This window comes from Equus quagga, chromosome 8 (genome assembly GCF_021613505.1).
Source record: "Equus quagga isolate Etosha38 chromosome 8, UCLA_HA_Equagga_1.0, whole genome shotgun sequence".
Taxonomy (NCBI): domain Eukaryota; kingdom Metazoa; phylum Chordata; class Mammalia; order Perissodactyla; family Equidae; genus Equus; species Equus quagga.
This window is the reverse complement of record NC_060274.1, coordinates 77,105,571-77,122,664: the sequence shown is the minus strand read 5'-3', so window position 1 is coordinate 77,122,664 and position 17,094 is coordinate 77,105,571. Positions and strand designations below refer to the sequence as shown.

Genomic DNA, 17,094 nt, shown 5'->3' with positions numbered 1-17,094 from the left:
AGGACATCATAAGAAGAGATAATTGTCTTAGCTCCCCAGAGGAAGAATCTGAGGTAGAGATTCTTGGCAAGTGATTTATTAAGAAAGGAAGTGAAGTAAGAAGGTCAGGACAGGGCAAGGCACTAAGCAAAGATGTGGATGCAGTAGAAGTCTGGTCTCAGCCTGATCTCACCCAGAACTCGGGGCACAAATGATACAAAGTTGTCACACCTTGAGGCAAGGGAGGTCTGGCTTTTATATCCTCCCATTAGTAGGTCACTGGCTGAGGGCAGCCTGGAGGGGTTTTGGGGGTTAGGGTGGGTTAACCTCCAGACGCCTCAGAGCCACGTGGCTCACTTTGGTGGAGGCCAATTCTTCTAAGGTGACAGCTGTAAGCCACTAACAGCCAGAGTTCAGAGTGGTTGGGGATGGTGCACCAGCCCTATGAAGGCATGTCTAGACCAGCAGTAGCCATCTTCAGACCTGAGGGAACGTTTCTCATGGAAGAACAGCAAAGGCAAAGGGAGCCCAGGCCACTCACAGAACCAGGGAGTTGTGGCCTCCATTCTGGGTTGTCTCTCAGAACTGTTTCTGATGTAAAAGAAAAATTCACCTGAGTTTTTAAAGATAAATTAATAAGAGAAAGACTTGAGCAGGATTAATATAAATGCCTTTTTAGAAATGTTAAGCATGACATTATGGTAGACCATCTACTCTGAAGAGATTTTTTTTTTCATGTTTTGTTTTTCCTTGGAAAAGTAGGACTACTAGACTGTCAGTTTGTGGAGGCCAAGTACTTACACATATTTTCTTTCTTTCCCCAGTATTTGAGCCCAGCACCTGGTACACGCTTAACAAATGTGGGGTGAATAAATGATATTCTAAGTTGCAGTTGATTTGTCAGTTTAATTTCTTAGGTTTTTATAGCTCTTGATTATTTAAATTTTAAAATAATATTCATAGTATACCTGAAATTTATATAATGTTATATACCAATGTTATGTCAATAAAAAAAATACTTCATTTCCAAAACCTATTTTTGCAAAAAGCAATATAATTATGTTTACTTAATGATACAAATCTGGATGAACTCATCTTGATGTTTCCAAATGTGAAAAAAGCATACCTATAGTGACAAATTTATTTGCTTTACATTTGGTCTTCTGATATTGTATAGTTGCTGGAAAGAACTAAAAACTCAAGACTGTTTTCTTTCTGAAGAACTCTGAATATATGATGGAAGGATGCTGAATTGAAATTGCACTTTTTAAGGCTACCATTTTCACATGCAAAACCACCAAATTCATTTTTTTTTTCTTATAGCTCAGATCTAAAGCAAATTTCAATTCAGCAAATGTTCTTTGCCCCTATAAGGTTGCGTAATTTCTTACTGAGCAGAACTTCCTTATAATGCCAATGTTAGGAAATAGCAGTAATATATCTTCTTCTCATTAGCCAGGTTTATTAGGCTTTTATTACACATAATCTTCATGTTTCAGGACAAATTTCAAAGTCCCTTGTTATATAGCAAAAACTCCATGTGAGTTCAAAAGGGTTTTATGCTAGCATAAAGATTTTTGGAGAACAAAATGGGGGGAAGAGGCACTTTCAACACTGGGCAGGTTAAGAAATGTTAAGGCAATGCTACACATTCCATTAGTCTGCCCTGCCCTGTTCAGGGCAATCTCGACATGAGTCAGAACTTAAAGTGTGCTGTGATGGCATTAATCAAAACTCTAGTTCATGAAGGAATTTACAGGAAGAACCATTGCGAAGTCACTGATGACACTTGTTTGTGTTGAAACGGGCCATCACAAGAAGGCAGGTCTGGTGGGGTCACATTACAACCTTTCATTGTGATTCGTTTACACACATTTTAATCAACTTTACTTTGAAAAATTCTGATTGCAGCATACATTGAAATATCATATAATTTATGCTGTACATCAGAAAACTTTTTAACTTGAAAGGGGGCACTGTTAATTACACTCATGTTACAGGTGTAAACTAGAAGGCCTCAGGTAAGCTGAGGTCTAAGATCACCCTAAATGTGCAGTAGTTTGGTGGTGTAAAACAAGAAATAAAAAAAATAAATGGCACTCCATGCTGAAGTGACAGGAAATATGAAAGGAGAAAGAATGCCGTAAGTAGGTGATGAAGGAATCTCTTTACATTAAGGAGGGCCTGACAGGTTTTGAAGGATGGGTACAACGCAGAAATCTGGTTGAAATTTGTTTGATTGTTTTTAGATTATAAGCTACCTACATTTTGAGATATATTCTTGGATGTGGCAAGGAGATGAAAGAGTATTTGTCATTTGCATTTAAAAATGAATGAGGTTCATATTATGTCCTAGACAATAAAGTTTCTCTTGGTGGGCCAAGCAGGTATTCAACATACCAGCAGAGTTTCTGAGGACGATCAAATTCAGTTCTGCAGTTGTTCCTTTACCTAAGTACATCAGTTTGTCTTCTGACACTCAATTACCTGGTAGGAATTGGTGAGAAAGTGAGAGAAACTCAGGAAGAAAAATGGGGGTCAAATCACAACAACTCTCAGTATAGCTTTCCTACTTCAGACTCGGAACTTCAAAAAGGATCAAAATCTCAAGATTCAGAGAGGGCTCCAGAGGCCCCTCTGAGGCAAATTTTGGTTAAAGCTGCATTTGTCTGACTTGGAAAAGCAATATTAGTCATGTGCTTTGTATCTTGTTTTAACTGGAACTTTTCCATACATTCCAACTGTCCTGTTTATGAGGCACACTCCCTTTTTATAAAAGCCAAAATATTCACCGGTTTCCCACTCCATTCCTCTAAATAATGTTTTTAATCGAACACATTAGAGGTTCCAGGGGCTCTTCCTATTTTCCTCTCCAACTCTTGGCAGGTATGAATTTCCTTTCTCCCACTTAAAAAAAAATCACACTGCTATTCATGTCAAAACCTCAAATGGCATAGTTAAGAAGGTAAAAGAAATGCCCCAGGATAGTAGGAACATGTTTTCTACATTATATTTTTTAAGCCCAAAATGACATTGCAGGTGTGCACTTGATTAGAGCAGCAAAGAAACACCCTATATTGTAAAGAATTTTGTTCTAAGTAAAAAAATGAATTAAAATCCAAAGTGAATTTTAGTTTATTTAGCATTTGGTTTTCCTGTAATTACATTTCAAAGACCAAAAAAGTATTTATATTTGACTCTGCCACTTGAAAAATCAAATCTATATATACAATAGGATAAAATTAGGGAAAATAAATAGCAAATATTTATTAAGTGGTTACTCTATTTTATGTCCTTTACCAAGCACTTCATATGTATTATCATTGAAACTTTAGAAAACTCCAATGAGGAAAGCATTACTATGCCCATTTACAGATGGGGAACTAAAGCTTAAGCAAAGTCTCATCCCAAAGTCACACAGCTAGTGAGTACAGAGATCAAGTCTGAACCCACTTCTGACTATAGAGCCTTTCCTCTTAAACACTGTCTATATGGAATAGAGAATAACATAAAGAAAGACAATTATCCCAAAGTTTGGATTTAAGACCCTTGCTAATTGTGGTATTATTAGTCCTTAAGTGATGACTCAATAATAATTCCCATTATTAGCTCAAGATAATTCTTTCATACAAGTAGTACGTCATACTTTTCCTATCATCAATCCCACTAGAGAGATGAGGGTGTTAGATTCTCCCCAGTAGGATTATTTTCTATCCTCAGTGCCAAAGATCTCCCTAAACACTTCAGTGCCCTTTTCAAAATTCATTTTATTTCCATGCACAAGGAAACTTTGAGTTTTAACACCAAAGGCCAAGCCTGAACATCTCACCCAGTGCCTGAATCAGATTGGTTGGCACTTTTTCAGCATGGGGGAAAGCTTCTCCTTTTACGACTGTGTTTCCCCAACCTCTTGCCAGGGGACAGCTCTGGGCTGCATGCTAATGAGGCAGAAGCACTTGAAATGATGTTTGCAGTTGCTGTTTCCATTTGTGAATTTCCAGTTCTGCCCTGGAAGCCAAATCTGGAACAGGGAAGCAGGCAACTTGTTCTTGTCCTAACTCTGCCTATTCTCTGACTTTGGCTTCATAAATTAACTTTGCTGAGGTTTTGCTTCCTTGATGATGAGGTAGGGAAAATGCTCCTCTTTATGTGCTATATGTATCCAGTGAGCTGTAAAAACACTTTAAAAAGTAGAGTATGAGTTAAAATGACAGGATTGGTAGAGAACATTTGCTTTATAGCATGTACAATTCTGTTAAATTATGGGAATATTTTAAGATACAATTTATAATATGAAAGATTTATTTTAAATGGCCACTCAAAACCCTGTCTGTTAGGTATATTTGTTAGTTGCCCAACAGCTGCCCAGTAATGCAGAATCATTCACCATTTTATATTTTAACATTGTCAGCAAAGAGGCACAAGGAAACTTTTTTGGGGATGGAAGTGTTCTGTATGTTGATTGTAGAGGTAGTTTCACAGGTCTACACATCTGTCAAAATCGATTGTCACTTTAAATAGATGTAGTTTATTGATGTAAATTATATCAATAAATTTAAAACTAGCGTTGTACATTAACTTAGAGTAGTATTTGTTAGCTAAAGGACAATTAGTGTACAGTGAGGAAATATATACCTTTCCTGATAGTATATACAAAAATATTAAAGTACTTTATATGGTTTTTAAAAAGTAAGCCAATGACACATTATATAAATCTTTTGACTTACAGATCATTTTGTGTTTAACTAAAGTCATTTATCCCTACACTGTATTTACCTGATTTACATAATTTCTATTCAGATCAAAAGGTAAATTATTTTAATGCTCCTTCGGATTGACTCAGTTATGGGATGGTAAAACTTTCTTCAAATTTAAAAATTATTATTTATATTCTACTTGGAATTTCTTGAAAGCCCTCAGCAGTAAGAAAAATTGAAAAAAGTAGGTAGTAATACCAAATGTAAGATTAAAAATCTTAGTAATTAGTACTATTATTGTCACTAATAATACTAACATAGTTTGAAGTACACATTAATAATATTTTATTAATATATTAATTTTATTAATATATTTTATATTCTATTCTCTCCAGTAAAACCTCTTCTATCTTCAATGTCAAAGATGATCCTAAATACTTTAGTGTCTTATAAAATTAATTTTACTTTTGGGCTCAGGCAAAGGAAATTCTGATTATAATCAAGATTTTCACTTATCTTATGGGAAATGAATTTAATACTCTATAATACTTCAATTGCCTTAAACTATTACAATTAATAATTGCCCAGTTTAATTTCATTGGCTGTAATTTGACAAGGTACTTCTTTAGATATATATCTCAATTATCAATACTTTACCTCATAGTCTTCAGTGTGTACCTCCTAAGAACAAGGATATTCTCTTACAAAACCACCATGGAGTTGATGAATTCAGGACATTTAATATTGATACTATATCATGAGTTAATCTATAGTCCATATTGTCCTATGAAATTCTTGCTCCATGTTCTCCATATTTCCCGAAGTCATCCAACTATTACTTCTCCTTCAAAACTCAGCTTTATCAGAGTTCATCATTGTTTGGGTAAATATTCAACCAATGCTTTAATCTTCTCCTCACTCTCATTGGCTACTTATAGGGTTATCCCTCATTCCCCATTTCCAATAGTATCAACCTCTATTCTTTCAAAATTTACAGCTCCTCATCTTTGTTACTATCAGCAGATGCTTTTCTAAATTATACAATGTATTCATCACCTTGCTCATGGTATTCAGCCTCACCTGATTCCATATAATCACCTCCACATCTCACTACATCCACATTAGGAAGAGTTGTTTGGAATCCTTGGGGCCAGGGACTGTGGCAGGGAATTCTCATGAACTACAGGAGTCACTGGATCATGGAACCATGAAAGAGTTCTTTGACCCAAAGACCAAACAGAAGCAGGATGAGTGACAAATTCAGGAGCCAGAGGATGGGACAGAGGGCAGGCTCCTGAGCCAAGAATTCTAAACATGAAGTTGAAAATAAACAGAAGTAGGTCAGACACAAATAGAGTGATGCATCTGAAGCAACAGTTTAAATCTTAGCATCTGAAGCTCCTTTTATGGGGGCACTGTCACCGGCCTACTAAGGATTGGGTCTCTTCCAAATTCCTATCTCACCTCACCTAGCCCCTAGGCCTTGCTTTTATTCACCTCTTGTTGACTTTCCATCATCATTTCTCACATACGCTATTCTGATTCTCTCTCCTCAAATCCCCAAACACTTCTCCTAAGTAGTCATATTTAAGATATGACCCTAACTTACCTTTATATTGCCTAAAATATCTAAATTACTGTCTTTGTTCTCTTTTTGGAGGAAGGAGAATTTTCCTCCTTGCTAAGATCATTTCCTCTATCTGTCTAGTGAATTGCTCACTCCAAGTCAAACAATAATTTCCTAATTATATTTAGTAACTAGCATTTAGCAATGTTTAAATATCCTCTGTCTTTTAACAGTGAGTATGCTTTCTATCACTTCTTCCATTCTCACAATTAATTAATTTTTTATATCTTTGGATATTTTTACACCTCTCTAAACTCTATACCTTGATAGCTTCATGAACTAACAAGACTGTAAGTCTCACCTCCTTGCACAAGACCACCAAATTAGTATCTGCAGTTTCAAACTCTCACCCAAGTTTCTCTCTTGAATTGTCAACAATCTGCTAGACATCCTAGTTAGATTCCTGCTGGAACTTCAAAATCTGCAAGTCTCAAATAAAAATCATCTTCCCATCCACCAGTAGCTCTTCCTGACTTAACTGACCTATTTTCTGTTAGTTACTTTATTCTCCTAGTTATTCTGCTTTAAATCTTTGTGGTCAATCTTGACTCCTTCCTCGACCATAACAACCTGTAAGTCACTAAGACTTCTTGCTTTTACCTCAGTCTCTTTAGCATTCATCTCTCTGTTGGTGGACTTCACCCTAGTTTAGACCCTCACTATTTATCATTTGCTTTACTGTAACAACTTTCTCACAGTCTTTTAACTCGGGCATCTACCACTAAAATTCATTGTCTAAATTATTGCCAGATTTGCTTCCTGATACAGCATCCTTAATGTATCACATTACTACCCTACTAAAGAATCAAATTAAAAGCCTTCAATGACTTCCTGCCAGCTGAGTAGTAAAGTTCTAACAAATCTGCCTAGATCTAACTCTACTGCTCCCTCTTTCACCTCTCCTCTGATGCCCTGTGTTATGGACAATATGTATGCCTCCTCTCTCTGCCTGCAGAGTCATCCTGGGCATTTCCCTCCATTACAATCCTTCTAGTCCTTCAGCATCCAGTTTAGACACTTATCTCACACATCTCTGCCATCAATTCCTTCCTGTTCCCTTCAGGTATAGCTGATCTCTCCACTTTCTAATCCTTATAAGAATTTGCATTGTGATCCTTACATTCTGATTGAATAATAGTTATTTGTATGTATGATATTTAGTTATTTGTGTTTTGTTTATTTAGTTATGTGGTATGCAAGTGTGTGTATAATTTACATATTTCACATATGTAAATATAATTAGCAAGAAGCACATCATCTCCTCCCTTGTAATTACCAGGGAGGAGATGATGTTAGACAGTTTGAAAGTCTTTGCTAAACCTTTTCACTTCCAAAGCATTGTTGGTTTGTACCACCTTCAGGTATAATCCTCAGGTATTGTACACTTCCTTAGGCAATGAGCTCCATCATCTGGGGTCATTGGTAGCTCAAGGCATCCAGAAAAATCCATCTCTCACTCGACAGGAAATAGGATAGACTGAGCCCCTCACAGAAGAACAAAGTCAGGCTTCCTCAGACCTCTTCCCATCCTTCCATAGGTATCAAGAGCAAGCCCCAGAACCTCCCCTCCCTGTCACCACTCAATCTCATCATTGCTGTCTACCTTGAGTTCACAAAGACTAATCTCACTTCTCCCTGTTTACGTCAGTCCCTTTAAGGAGTCTAAGATTTGCAGATGTCCCTCATTTCCCCCACATGCTCTAATCCCTATAAGGCTCTACACAATCTCTCCTCTCCCCATCTGCACTCCTTTAGATCCAGAAACCCTCTTCTTGTGCTCTCCAAAATTCATAGTCCATTTCCGGAAGAATTCCCTGTATCTCAGTCTCTTCTCTGAATGTTCCCATCCCTTCTTGCTCTAACATAACCTGGCTCTCCCCTGAGGACACGGCTTCCCTTACTGACCTCATGAGTGATGACTGATATTTCTCCCAAAACCCTCATGGCACTGAGCCTGGAAGCAGATAAGTGTCCTCCTTAGTTCTCATTGCCATTTCCAGGGCATTCTCCTTCCCTCATCCCTAACGCTCACCCAGCTTTGACACTCTTAACTCAGATTACATCACCCACTACTCGGAATTGCTGCAAGCATTTACTGACCATGAGAAAGGTGATGCCGTCTCATTTCTAGAGAATTTTGACTCCTTGATCATTATCATGCTCTTCAACACTACTATTTCAGTTCTTGGCAATTTCAGTATATATGCAGATCATCTTTGCAATACCCAGATGCCTCAGTTCTTGTTCTCTTTTCCTCCAATTATTTTGTCCTCCACTCTGATTTAGCTACTTTCTTCCATGGTCATAGCTTTAGACCTTGTAATTACCAGTAACTGCAACACATCTACAATCTCAATTTAACATATCACCCTCTCTGACCACCACCTCCTGTCTTTCAATCTAACCCACTCCTTCTAGGATCCAGACACCAACAATCTGCCACCCCCAGTCCTTCTATCCTCCTACCTATTTTACATCTCTTGCTATCTAATCTCTTCTTGATCCCTCCTCCAATTATTCACAAGGCTAACTCTCTCACTGCCTTCAAGACTTCAAGGAATGCTCACACCAGTACTCCTTACTCCCAATCTAAGTTTGTTTGATTCTACAGAAGGTGCTAGACTTATAGCACATTCCAGCATGGTACACATTCTATTTATTTTGTCTATGGTCTGCCTTCTACCATTAGAATGTAAACTCCATGAGGGCAGATATTTCTCTCTGTTTTGCTCATTGCTCTATACCCAGGGCTTGGAGCAATATCTGGCACATGGTAGAGACTCAGTACATAATTGTTGAATGAGAAGATGAATGCATGTCTCTTCTATCAACCAAAATGTCCTGTTTGCTCTTGCTCTTTCTTTAAATTGATATGTTTACTTCTGTGTCACTCAGATAACTTTCTCTTAATTGTGTCCCTTCTCTCAGTCAACTGTGGCACTCTCCTTTTGGGGAAGCTTTGTCCTGTTTCTGCACTTACTCTCTTTGGCCATCTGCACTGCTCCCCAACACTCATACATAATTTTTTTTTTGACAAGTTGGCCCTGAATTTTACCACTTTGATATCCCTACTCTACTCATTTTATAAATTAATCCTTGTACTTTTGTTCTTCCCATCTTTACACACTGATTTAACAGTTTCTGCCAATAGCTAAAAACAATGTAAGTAATCATGTATACTATTAGGGTACAGGATGCACAACCTGGATTTTGCTTCATGCTGATGCATTTTATGACAGTCCCTAGGAATACACTGTGCCTAAAAAGGTGAACCATATGTATAGAAAGTCTAAGTAGTTGAAAATTTCAGTTAATCAAGGCTCTATAATTTAATTCTCTGCTAAAGTATAGGAAAAATGAAAACTAAGTTTTAATATTTAGAAGAGACTTTGAGGTTTTGTCTTGGCATCAGGACACATTTGACCTATATCCTGTCTGGTTCAGAAGTCTAAAGTGCTACAGCACTAATGACCCAGACTACCCACCTCAGCCCCACATCACCACCTTGCTTTGTGTGCTCACACAGTGCCCCAGGCGCAGCTATCCCATCTGCATGGTATTTTCCTTCTCCTCTGTCCCCATAGCAACTAGTACAATGGCAAATGCACTGAGTAGGTGCTCAAGCAATACTTTTTGATTTATTGGTTGAATAACTGTGAGGCTTTCCTCAAATCTCAAAGAAAGTTCGAATAATGTACTTATCAAGGCAGGAAATTTTATAAACACGTCTTGAAAAGATTTTCAAAAGAAAGAGTCAAAATATGAATGATCATGGATTGAATTAATTAATTCTGCTGGATCAGTAAAAGCTGGTGAAACAGCAGCAACCCACTCAGAAATTAAATCGTCACCCAACGTCCAACACTCCAGGTCTAATCTTTCATATCTGAACCCACTTGTTTTCTACTCAGCTTCCCCTTGGACCTCAGGTCTCTTGTTTCCCAACGCTTAACTACCCCATTCAGGTTCAACCCCTACACTTCTGCTAAAGGCCCCCAAGCTGCCTTTTTTAATATACAACCAAGTATGATTATGTTTGCGTGGATAAATGGGAGCTACTCCCTCACCTTGACTGAGGCTATAGAGTGTATCTATACCCTATCAGACTCATGTTGCAGATCCATTGAGTATGCAGAGATAACTCAGTTTACCTACCCCTTCTGGCCTGGAAGGCTCTGCTCTATTCTGAAACAAATGACAACCAGACTCTGTTCCTCAGCTTCTGTGCTCTCACATGCAGCATGCATACCTGTGGTCATTGATTCCTTGCCTCCTAGTCAACCCTGAAACACCCAGATTTCCACTGCACTTCACTTTTGCATGCTAACAATTTAGAAAGGAGATGAATGAAAGACCCTTTTCCAAATATGCCATGGGTATGAACATTACTGGTAATACCCTCTTAGATTCTGGAATTCCCTGCCAGTCTCCCAGTGTTCATGTGCTATCTTCTGTGAACTTTTGGATGGAGGGAGTCACTATATATCTGGGCAACATTCAACAGCCTGCCTTGTATAACCAACTCATTTGGACCATCCTGAGCCACTCACTGTGCAACATCCTCAAAGCCCTAGAAAAGTGAGTTTGTGCTATTAGGGGTAATGTTCTTAGGAACTCAAGTTCCTTGTAGGAAATCGTATCTAAGAATGCTGCTTTACCGGAGAGTGGGCTTCCAAAGTTTAGATAATTCTACATTTCTTGGGATTTCCTGTGTGTTCGGTTCCCTGCCTGCCAATAAGGAACTGTAACAAATATCCTAAAGTGGACTGATCAGTTAGTAGGTCCTCTGCCACAAGGCAGCTCTGTAGAACTTGAAGACCCAATTCTGCTGTTCTCTGGAGCTTGAAGTTTTAACACAGGGTTAGAAACATCTAATTTGGCGAAAGGGCCAAGAAAATCGTGATTCCATACATGGGCTTTTTTGTTTAGAGAAATTATACCCAAAGGAATTGATAAGTACCCCATCTAGGAGGAAAAAAACCCAAGTCATCTGGGTAGTGTTTGAGAAGTCTATCCTGTCGGGAAGAGGGATGTAACATCCAGTGACAGTTATAACCAACCAAACATTTCTGCACTGCCAAATAATTCAGTCAGAAGGAGCACTTGTCTTTTGTTAACTTCAAAATCAAACACGTCTCTGAGAGGCAGAAATTGTTAAAAAGGCCCTGATATCTGACTCTTCATAATGCCTGTAAGTCAATTTCTGGCCCAGTAAGTCTATCACCAGATAATCTAGCCTGCAACCCTGTTCTCAGAGAGCAGTGACCTCTGGCATCAATGCTATGCTGAGCTCCAAATAGCCAAGGGTCAGTCCTGGACATGTGTATCAACACCATGTGCACCCTAACAGGAGCACTGGGCCTCATTCTACAGCTGTGTTATATTGCCTTCAGCAGGGCACAGGTACATGCTCAGGAAACCCCCTCCCCTTCTTCTACCCCATCATAGTCCCATCATATGTCACTGAGTATCATGTGACCTTGGTTTCTTCAAGAGGCATCAAACATGCTACCTCCTCTGAAGTAGGGACTGGTACTAATAACTGGTTCTCACATTTCCATTACCAACCTCAGAGGGCAGGTACTGTGATTACATACATTGGCCCTCACCTTAGGGCTCTGGTTCTACACAGCTGTGGTTGAATCACTCATCAAAAGGGACCTTTTAAACCAAAATTTAGAATGTCTGAAACTGACTCCTTTCTTGAGTGCCTCTTTCAGTGTTACTATCTTCCAGATGAATTTTCTTGAAACTTAAGCCCTATGTATCATTTCGAGAAGGTTTTCTTTTCAAATTATGATCTATTTGTCTTCAATTCACCATAAAAATCCAAACCAAATGTACAAAAAGACAATACAGTGATATCTTGGAAGGTATGCCTTGTACTAAGAAAAAGACTAGCTAGGTCATTTTTCTGCCAATAATACAGTTCTGTTACAATGAGTTCCTTTGTTTCCAACTAGAACAGCCAGTTTTACAGCAATTCCTGCACACTCCAAAACTTTCTTGTGTTCTTAGTTCTACCACAATCAATGAATACATCACTAGGCATAGCCAGCCTGGCCTCCTAGCCCAACTCGAGCTGGCAATTAGGAAAGATATTCCCTAGTTTGGCACTCCTTAAGATACCTCCTGTCAATCTAATCTTGTAGAATTTTGAATTTTTCTTTTAATTGTTTTCTTTGGTCAACTTTATTATATTCTAAAGCTTCTTTGGAGCCTTGCGGTAATCCCTCATTCCTTAAGGATAAAGCTTTCCACCCAGCTCCTTTCTCTACACAGTATCTGTAACAGACTAGGGAATTATACTAAATATGGTCCCCACTGAAATCAGGAAAAATGCTTGTACCTGGGAAAATGTTTGCAGTTCAACTCTAAGGATAGGATCTTGGCACCATATGTATATGTGGAACAAACTGTACCTTAACTGTGGGTGCATTTTACCACTGGCATATGTTGCAATATCAACTTTCTATTCCAAAAGGAAGTTGCCTCCAAAACCATGGAAAACATTAAAACATCTCTGGCCTACAGCCACTGCACACCTCACATACCTAATAAGACACAGTTGGCACGTTTCTTCAGACCTGACATATTTCTTGTCTTCTATCCTCCTGTCTTCATTGCCAGCCTTTCCCTCCACTTCCAAACTTGATCTATCCCATGGACTTTGGCTTGAATTAGCCCTTGGAAGCTATTCTGGTTCCTTACTTTATACTACCTGGGGAAACTCTCTAGAATATTCAAACTGCACCAGTACTGATCTGGAGTGGCAACAGACTCTGTCTTTGACAAATGTGACAGTATTTGTTGATTAAAACAACAAAAACACCTGGGAAAGAGAGATAAAATGTCTCTAAAACCAGTATAGTAATGATGGTTGGCTCATTGATAAGGTTACTGTGAAAGGCCACTTTTTAAGGCCTTATGTGCTGTTTTAAAATATGAACTTTTAGTACTTTGAATAACAGCACTCAAAAGCATCTTTTAAAGTCGTCTTAGGAGTATATATTCAATAAGACCACTATAATTTAACACTGCCATTTCGATTTAATGATCTTATTCTTATTAATTAAACTAATTTTAGTTGGGAACTGATTTAAATAACTCATGGAGGATAACTTTAATATACCTGTTTAATATTAGTAATTTCCTAGCAAGAATCGATTCTGGTACTTTTGTTGAAAGGTTGGACTGTTTTAATTAAATTATAAAATCCTAATGGAAAGGATTTTGACTTTCATCATATTTTTCTTTGATCTGTAAATTATACTAATTTACTTACTGTGAAAACAGAAAGTCACATTAAGAGTGATTTTTAAGTTGAAAAATAATCCTTTTAGTCCATGAAGGCAGTATGAAAATGTTTTTTCTACATATTCATTCACTTGTACATATTAAATATATGCTAGTTGAATAATTCAATCAAAGTTGGCTTATTCATATAAGTAAAATGTTTTCTGTGACATGTTTTAAATTAATGGGAGAAATAAAAAGTAAAACTAAATTAAAAATATGCATTCACTAGACTCTCACTACAACACTATTTGCAAGAATAGAAGTCAGTGTAATCTGTACACATCTTAGAGTTTACCAAAGGCATTCAGTTCCCTACATATAAAAGCACCTTGACATGAGGTGGTTCTCCTTATGCAGTCATCTCTGGTGCTTCCATTGTTTGCCACCCTTCCCCCTAATAATATGTAAAATACTAGACAAGTCTGCCCCTAAATTTCTTAGGGCCACAAGCAAGGATACAAATGGTGGCGGGCATAACAAGACTAAATATTTAACAGTTACAACCCAAGATAAGAAACCATTAAGTAAAATGATTTCTATATTCCCATCTTGAAAAATATGCATTGGTAATGCGCTAGAAGGCTAGGTCTGAATTTAGAATTTCAGACTCTTTAAATTTCTGGTTGGGAACTTGGCACTGTGTGAAGTGTTGCCCCTATAGCCCTTGATCTGCCCCTCTTCTCTCTCAAATCTAGCTTTATTCTGCATTGAAAGTAGCCTATCATTTACTGCATGGACACTCCTGCCCTGCATGTCCAACCTCTGTGTACTTCTCTTTCTTCTAGGTTTTGGCATACGAGTGGCACAGTCTACCCACAGGATGGCCCTGAATGTATTTTGGGGATGTTTGGGCAGAGAATTCTGGAGATGATCTAAAAGGGGATTTAAGACTATGGATAGGCTTGCCCTATGGATCCCCTGGCTGTGGGGAGGGCCAGAGCAGGGTAGGAACTCTTCTCACCCCTGGAAGATAGTCTTTAATGGTGATTGAGAGAGTGCAGAGTCAAACTCACACAGGCCTGAATTCTGGTTCCATTACTTATTAGCGAAGAGATCTTGAAATAGTTATTCAATGTTGTTTAATTAGTTGGCTTACCTATAAAATGGAAATTATCAGAGTACATACTTCAGAGGGTTGTGGGCATTAACTGATATATTTTCATACCACATGTACAGAAGGACATACAGAAAAATACTTCACAAATGTTTACCATTGTTATTCTTTTAACTCCAGAAGCCAAAACAGTGCCTGACACAAAGCTGTTGGTGCTCTAAGAAAATATGAATGAATAATGATTAAATGGATTAGAATAGTTTCCCTTTTCATTGCTTTTCTTAGTATTTTGTTAAAATGACTACAAATTTCAGTTTGTATAATCTAAATATAAATCCATTTTAAAATACACAGTGGTAAAGGATCATGATTACTTTTTATACTTAATTATCAACGATGAAAATAATAATTATCAGAGAAATCTGAAGGCAAAACAAATTTGTAAAAAGTAGATTAAAAAACACTAAGCCTCCATTTTGATCTTCGCTAAAGATTTGCCTATAAGGTCAAGAGACTGCTTTTTGGAGTGGACTGGAAAGCAGAGACAAGTGTCTTTTATGGCGTTAAACTTTGTATGGTAAAACACACTTTTTAAAGAAAACTGCATTTCTTAAAGTTCAAATTCTAGTGAGGGTTAGAGCTGAATAGGGCTTATTTGCTTAGCTGCCCAGTTTTAAACTGATGTCCTCACCTCATTTATTGAGTCATTTACTTCAAATAATTTATTAGGACCCATTGTGTTCTAGGCATTGGAGACACAGAACCAACAGGCAGTTTCTCCTCTCAAGGAGGTCACGGGTGGGTATGGAGACAGGACATGAACAAGGAGTCAGAGTGTTAGGCATGGGATGCTCTCGAAGGGATTTGTATACCGTGTAGAGGAGCCTGCAGACAATGGGAGCCATGGAAGATACTGAGTAGGGAGGTAAAATGTGGACAAAGGTTAGACATGATGGAAACTGGTTAGGAAGCTCATAGAATGAAAGATATTTGAAGCTTTCTCTGTCCTAATGGCATTGTATTAAAAGGAGGGGACAGATTTGAGAAACCATTATAGACAAAGAGTTGATGTTAAGAAACAAAAATCTCCATTTTCGTTTAATCTTCTTACCTAGTATCACCCACTTATTTATCATCGTCATCCTCCCTTCACTACCTTACAGCTCTTTTCTTCCTAGCCATAAGTGAGAATTTGATCACCTTTAATAGCAAAGAAGAAAAATATTCCTATTACTGTTATCAGCTTGGAAATCCTAACATATCTTTTCCCCTTGTTTTTCTAGGAAAACGTAAACTATAAGAAAGATTGTGAAATGCCTTAAGTGGACCACAGAAATAAAAAACTTAAGAAGTTTAATGTCATATTATTAGAATGGCCTGCTCTGACTATCTTATATATATAATAGCAGCCTGTCCCAGTCCCTCTCAGGTCAGTTCTCTCACTCTGCTTTATTTCTTCTTCTTTTCATCATATATATAGATACATATATACATACATATTTGATGTATATCATATATGTTATAAAATATACATGATGTTATATATCATATTTTATCATATATATAATATACACCATACATATATATATATACATATATACACATGCATACATACATATATTTGTCCTCTTTAATTAGATTGTAAGTGTCATGTGAGTGGGGACTTTGATTTGCTCTCTGCCATATGACCAGTGCTTAGACAGAGCATCAAACTTCTGCCTGAAGTGACACAATCCCTTGTGCTCTCTGGATAGATCCCACAAATAAAAGTGGCAAGAAGAAGGGCCATTTTGCCAACAATGAGGTGGTGACCAGAGAATACACCATTGGCATTCATAAGTGCATCCATAGAGTGGGCTTTAGAAATGTGCTCCTCAGGCACTCAAAAAGTTTGCCATGAAGGAGAAGGGAACTCCAGATGTGCACATTGACACCAGACTCAACTGATCTGTCTGGGCCAAAGGAATAAGCAATGTCCTATACTGTACCCATGTGTAGTTGTTCAGAAAACATGAGGGTGGACATTCACTAAACATGTTCTATACGTTGGTTACCTACATAATTGTCACACTTTCAAAAATCTACAGACAGTCAATATGGATGAGAACTAACTACTGATTGTCAAATAAAGTTATAAAACTGCAAAACACACACACACACAAACAGCAAAAAGTTCTGCCTGAAGGAAGCATAGCAGTATACACCTTTAGCCTAGCATATCCTGGAAATGCCATGCTCTAAATGACCAATATTGCTAGACATGGCTATTCACTGCAAATATTTAACAGCCAGGGCAACACTTACTTTATTAAAAATGTATGGAGAAGAAATACTCTGAATATATTAAACAATATAGAATATCAAGCTATAATAGAGTGGCTCCAAGCAGCTAGGAATGCGGTGAGCCCTATGTTGATCAGTAGTCTGACTTGTGTACT

At 37.8% G+C, this 17,094-nt stretch overlaps 1 protein-coding gene across 1 annotated transcript in view; it reads right to left on the bottom strand.

The window, feature by feature from the left end:
• ITGB8 (integrin subunit beta 8) overlaps positions 1–17,094 on the bottom strand; it is a 75,941-nt gene that overhangs the window by 51,290 nt on the left and 7,557 nt on the right. The gene's annotated exons all lie outside the window — the stretch shown is intronic.